Here is a 6,756-nt window from a genome sequence, read left to right on the forward strand (position 1 = left end):
GCACAAAAAAGCATATATTGGAGTCAAGTGTCCCTAAAAATGCAAATACTGTAGTAGTGAGCATAACATAGAAAAACTCATTATATTACGGAAAATTGCTCTGCAAAAATGTATATATTAGGTGAAACTCACACAAAAATGCTGAAGAATTTTCATGAGTTAAAAATGTTAAAAATTCACAAACAAATGTGGAAATGTAACAAACTGAACTTAAGATTGGAAAAATGAGAAAAAATCATTTCTTACTTTTGTAGAAGCCAGGGGGCTTTATTTGTGTCTTGTCTTTCATGCTATTCATCATTTCTATGGTGTTCTTCATTCTGCAGCCTTCCTGCGTGCCACACTTCCTGAAAGCCCCATAATGCTCCCCACTGATCATCACCTATCACCAGTCTGACAGCCCTTTATTGTTATTTTTTTTTTAAGAGAAGTCTTTTTAATTCTAAATAATTCAGCTAAAAGGAAGGACTTCCCTTTTTTAAAAAAAAAATAGTGAGTGCTCCATCCTAGGCAATAGCGTCCCCAGCTGTCCCACACTTCAGTTAAAGCCCATGTGAAGACATCATGATGTAACTCCTCCCATTTTTTTCAGGTCAGGAAGTTTGGGGAGCTGGGGAAGCCACAGAGCATTAAGCAATGTTTAATGGACACAAAAGAAAACCACACACACCAGCCACTTTGCAACAATAAGACAACTTTATCCTCACACCCATGGAAATTATGAAGAAATTCTACAAGATTCTGAGAATGAGGAAGAGAAACAGAAGCTTCTTTTGCAGGGGAATAAAACCTTTGAGAAATCAGAGGACCAGTTTCAGACACAGCACCACACATAGGCCCTACGTGATGGCTTTTGCTTGCCAAATTGACTTTTCACTTCACACACAGAAGCTGGACTGTTTGCCAACATTCCAGTCACTGAGCCTTCCTCCGTGCAGCACTTCATAAACATTCCATGGCATCAAAAGTGGTTTGCCCAATGGCTAGAGATGACTAGTAGTAACCAGTTTTTAGGCAATTCTGGTTTGCAATATTTTTAAAGCCTGTTTGATGTGACATTTTGTGTGGCTGTAAAAGACGGCAGATACCAGCTAGCTCTGAAGAAACTCATCTTGTTTACTTGAATGTCTGTTGGGGAAAACAGCCACTGGGCAAACCTTTTCCAAGGTGCGTAATCGGTTTGTATGTACTCATAGAACTGCTGTGCAAACAGCCAGCAATGGATAAATTAAAGAAACACACAGCCTCTAAAGTCAACATAATCAGCTTAAATTCAAAGGGTAATTACAGGAGTCAAAAAAGCTGCACCACAGCAGAAAGGCACAGCCTCTGAGGACCAACTCCAGTCTCGACAGAAATATAAGTTAGCTTTGAAAGATAACCTCGGGAGCTACAATTAATGCCCCCAACTGTTACCGGTTACCGAAACTCAAAGTGCAAAGTAGCCCCAAGGAAACCAAACAGAAAAGTTGGCACTCTTCAAGGAATCTAAACTTAAACCTACAAATTAAAAGCATCTCGAGGGCCAGGGTGGGACCAATGAATATAATGTATTCCAGTCACGTTAAAGTAATCGACACATTTCAAAAAAGAAAAAGCAATCTGTCAGCAGAGGTGCTGTGAAAATCCTCCGAGGCAGCAGGGAAAGCAAGCCCTTTCTGTGTCAGCTGGAGGCTTGCCTTTTCCTAGCTTTTTTTTTTTGGTTGTTTACTTTTTTTTGGCAGTGACCTGACAGGAAGGAGCCTGAAGGGAAAAAAAGGAAGATTTACAGAGAAGTTAACAGACAAGTGAACTTACAAAGTTGCCAAGGGCAACTGAAGTCTATTACAACCAAACACACACATGCACACGCACACACACACACACACACACACATCAATTGCCATGAAGAAGAAAAATAATTGTGGTTAACATGGGGAAAAGATTAGGATGGCCAGAGGCTTAGGTGGTCTGGTTTGGGTCATAAAGGGGCTTTTTGTTCTGCTCTCAAAATGACTCTGAATTGGACATTGATATTGAGGAGGGGGAGGGCATGGCCACGATCCATGGCCACAAGTGGCTGCCCCCCTCCATTGCCAAGACTGGCTCCAGAGGTTGGCAAAACTAGGCTTGCCAGTTACAACTAGAACAGGTTCAGAAGAGGGCAACCAAAATGATCAGGGGGCTGTGCCATCCCCTACATGAGGAAAGATTCCAACATTTGGGACTTTTTAATTCAGGGGGGGAAAGTGGGAAGGGGGGGAGACATGACAGAGGTGTATCAAATTGTGCACGGTGTGGAGAATACTAGGACTCAGAGGGGTCCTCCAATGAAGCTGAATGTTGGAAGATTCAGGACAACACAAGGAAGGATTTCTGCACGCAGCACACTATGGAATTCACTCCTACGTGAAGAAGTAGGGGGTCACCAGCTCGGATGGCTTGAAGAGGGGATGAAACAACTTCATGAAAGATAAGACTACCCATGGCTACTAGCCACGATGGCTGTGTTCTCCCTGTACTATCTGCAGGCAGTATGTCTCCAGACTGAATACCAGTTGCAGGGGATCACAGCCAGGGAGAGTGCTCTTGCACTTGGGTCTTGCTTATGGGCTTCCCATAATGGGCATCTGGTTGGCCACTCTCAGAACAGGACATGGATGGACTAGTGGGCCATTGGCCTGATCCAGCAAGCTCTTCTGATGTTCTTATTTCAACAGGCATTTGGTTTCACTTTCTCTCTCTCTCTCTGGTTCATATCAACCTTCCCCAACCTGGTGCACTCCGGACTGAGGGGAGTTGTAGTCCAAAACATCTGGAGGGCCCCAGGTTGGTGAAAGCTGTTATAATTCATATATGCCTGTATATACTGTGCCATATGCACTTTATATCGTTTTGGCCATGATTGTTTTTATTGTTTCTGTTAATTTTTTTATTTGAATTTTGTTTTAATCCCATTGGTTCATTGCTGTGAGCATGTCATTTGAAGTGGAAAGGCAGGGTTGAAATGTTAAAACAAACAAAGAGGAGATGCAGGGAGCCAGCACTGCCTGGAGCTCTTCAATGCCTTAAGAGCTGAATGAAGCTAAGAATCAATGGCTGGTGCCCCCACCCCCAGCAAGCCATACATCATCTTAGAGATTATCAATTCAAACTATTCTAAGCAAATCAGAGATCGCCCTCCCCAAATGCATTTCCGTTCTGTTTGCAAGTGCAACATGAGAACATGTTACTAGACCAAGTAGAAGGTGTTACTAATGGTATAACAAAGCCCTTTTAACAGGTTGGGACCAGTTTACCTGCAGGACCGCCTTACCTCACAGATGTCCACTCGAGCACTTCCTTCTGAGGAACAGGCACTGTTACGAGTGCCAGATAATACTCATTCCACCTTGTAAGAAATGGTTCCTTGAGGGTGGCAGCACCTACGCTTTGGAACTCCCTGCCTATTGACATCAGGCAGGTGCCTTCATTGTTTTCCTTTCGGTGCCGGCTTAAAACTTGTCTGTTTAGGCAAGCCTGTGCAGAGACAGATATTGATGTGTTTTAGTCTGTTGTTGTTGTAATTGTTTTAAAATATTTTAATTACTTCTTTTTAACTGTTTTATCAATAGTTTTAATGTTTTCTGTAAACCACATAGAGGGTTTGTTTTTTACTATCAAGCAGCAAATAAATTTTGTGAAAGAAAGAAAGAAAGAAAGAAAGGTTGCTCGATCAGGCCAAAGGGGCCCCATCTAGACCAGCCTCCTGTCCTCACAGTGGCCAATCAGATGCCCTCAATGGGAAGTTCATACATAATCTTATACACCCCTATTGTGCACCCCTCCTTAGCTGCCTTTTCTCCTAAACTAAAAAGCCCCATATGTAACATTTTCTCATAGGAGAGTTGCTCCAGCCCCTTGCTCATTTTCATATAAAGATGCACACCGCACCCACCCACCCCGTATATCTTTGTATACTTTTTCACCAAATGGTTTTCAGCTTTCCACCCATCCAGTTCTAGCAACCCCTGATTTAAAAAATATATTTTTGAAAAATCCAGTCTGGTGTAACTGAAGCTGAAATGAGCTCCTCATAATTTATTACAGCGCAAGTGTAAACTGGATTGCAGATTGTTTTGGTGACACTGACATGCAGGGGTGTACTCGTGCAGGGTCTCAGGGGGTCTTAGACCCCTTACTTTTTTGGGACCAGAGTCCCAGCAGGGTCCTTACGTCTCCAGAATCCTACAAGCCAATCAGCATGAAAGGGGAGTGTATTAGCTAGTGAGAAGAGTCTTCTAACATGCTTCCTTGTCCTTTCCTGCTGGTTGGAGCTAATAAGATTGGAGCAGGTGAGCCAGCCACAGAGAAAACTCTTCTCAGTAGCTAACACACTGCCCTTTCATGCTTTCATAGGATTCATCGGGACGTCTGGTTGTGGGAGAAGGCATGAAAAGGATCTCATTCTCAGTGTGCCACTACACTAATGCTGACATGACACATATACAGGCTTGAGACCAGTTCAGATTTGTAGCGCAGACAGATCCTGGATGGCAACTCCAATCCCAGGAGCTAGCATTCCATTTCGCCAAAAGCAACCATTACTTACATTAATTCGCACCTGGGATGCCAGTCTCAGCAGGGATGGGGAGAATCCCACACAAGTCACCCAACCAAAGCTTCAGAGAGAAACAGAATTCCTTGTGAAAGAAAACCCCAACTCATGTGAAGGCTCTTTCAAGTGTAAGCCAGGATGCCACTCAGCCCAGCATTGCTTCTCCAATGTAAACCATGCTGGCTGAATTAAGTAATGACTCTTGCAACGAGAGTTCAAAGGGAGAAAGCAACCTAATTATAAACTTGGTTAGATTTATGGTTGGTTGATAAGAGCGTGTTCAAGGATGCTTTAAGATCAATAGCTTTCACATGCGCTGCAAGAGTCTTCGAGACTCAGCTTCCCAACAACTAATTCTAGGGCTCAATTTATCGCATCTGAAGTCATTTCCCATGATATACTACGAGTAGCTTGTCTGACAAGCCAAGCAAGTATTTCATAAGCAAGGATCAAGAAGTCCACCGGGAGCGCCAGTGGCATACCAGCTTCATAATAACGGATATCTCCTGCCACCACCACCACAGAATGGGACTCAGGATCTTTCTTGGTAGTTGATCAGTGCTGAGGACAATGATCAAGATAGATTACACTCTGATTGCAGACCTGGAAAGCTGTTCTCGACCATCACGCAAAGTATTCTATAGAGCAGTGGCTCAGCCAAAGTGAGGTTGCAAGTATTCTGAATGGTCATTTGGACAGAGATGACTTGCTCACCGTGCTCCATGTTCTGGTAACTTCCAAACTAGATTGCTGCAATGCACTCTATGTAGGGCTGCCCTTGAAGACGACTCAGAAACTTCAGCTCGGGCAAATCACAGTAGCCAGATTACTGGCTGAAGTTCCATTTAGATCTCTTAGAACTCCTGTTTTAAAACAGCTGTGCTGATTGCCAGTTGGTTTCCAGGCCTAATTTAAAGTGCTCACACTTGTGTTTAAAGCCCTAAATGACTTAGGCCCCAAATACCAGAGAGACCGTCTCCTTCCCCACAGACACTCTTCGGTGTCAAGATCAACAGAGGGGCCCCTCTTGGTAGTTCCACTGCCCTCAGAAGTTTGGGGGGGTAGCCCGGGAGAGAGCATCCTAAGTGCAGAATTCCCTGCCCACAGAGGTGTGCCTGCAGGGCTGCGCCAGGTTGGGATGGGGCCTCGGGGACATCTGCCCTGCCTCCCGCGTCACGACATCAATGTGCTGCATACACACGCGCTGATGTGACGATGGGGAAGCCTGCACCAGCCGTGGGGGAGTGTTGTCTGGGGGGTGCAGGAGCAAATGCTCTGCAATCAGCGTCAGGTTGCGGGATGTGATTTGCAGCTGCAAATCACACTCTCTGACCCAATGGTGTTGTGGATGGCTGAGCGCCACACGCCCAGCTCCGGCCTGTAGATGTAGGCAGGGGCCCCTCGGGAGCAGCCGCCGCCCAACTGGCTGCCTGCTGGCATCGGGCCTGTGCACCCGGCACCTTCACTGTGGAGTTTTCTTTGATGCTGAAGATGCACCTCTTTATCCTGGCCCTTGACACCGTATAATATAGCTATATTAGGACTCACCGTATTGTGCTGACTGTAGTGGGTTTTATAGAAATTTATTTTTAAATTGTTGTAATCCACCCTGGGGCCTGATGGCGAAGGGCTGGTAAGAAACTGAAACAATCACAATTAGTAATATTCACTTCCAAGCGCAAAGCATTTTTGTTGGATGGCCTAGAAGATTTAATCCCTCTCTGGATACATATCATATCCTGTCTTCTCCCCTTCCTACAAAAGCCTTTCTCAGTTTGAGTCGCTGTCTTTGAGATTTATTTATTTATTTATTTTATTTATATACTGCCCTAAGCCAAAAAGGCTCTCTGGGCGGTGTACATAAAAGATAAAACAAGCAAAATATATAAATACAGTAAATATAACAAAATCAAAAGTCAAAACAACAAACAACAACAACCAAGCAACATCAAAATATAACAATAATAAGATACTGTTTAAAATACACGATCAAAACAATTATTAAGATACATTTTAAAATGCCTGGGAGTATAAAAAGGTTTTCACCTGGCGCCGAAAAGATAGCAGCGTCGGCGCCAGGCGTACCTCATCGGGGAGACTATTCCACAATTCGGGGGCCACCACCGAGAAGGCCCTAGTTCTGGTCACCACCCTCTGAGCTTCTCGATGGGATGGCACTC

The 6,756-nt window shown here is 44.3% G+C and overlaps 1 long non-coding RNA gene across 1 annotated transcript; it reads right to left on the reverse strand.

Annotated features, from left to right (window-relative positions):
- Positions 1 to 706: 706 nt before the first annotated feature.
- LOC133369789 (uncharacterized) lies at positions 707 to 4,767 on the reverse strand. Its single transcript, XR_009758993.1, has 3 exons — positions 4,571 to 4,767; positions 3,296 to 3,498; positions 707 to 1,743 (listed from the first exon to the last, which is right to left on the reverse strand). It is a non-coding gene; the product is annotated as an uncharacterized LOC133369789 (long non-coding RNA).
- Between the last annotated feature and the right edge of the window lie 1,989 nt (positions 4,768 to 6,756).

This window comes from Rhineura floridana, chromosome 14 (genome assembly GCF_030035675.1).
Source record: "Rhineura floridana isolate rRhiFlo1 chromosome 14, rRhiFlo1.hap2, whole genome shotgun sequence".
NCBI classification, from domain to species: Eukaryota; Metazoa; Chordata; class Lepidosauria; order Squamata; family Rhineuridae; genus Rhineura; species Rhineura floridana.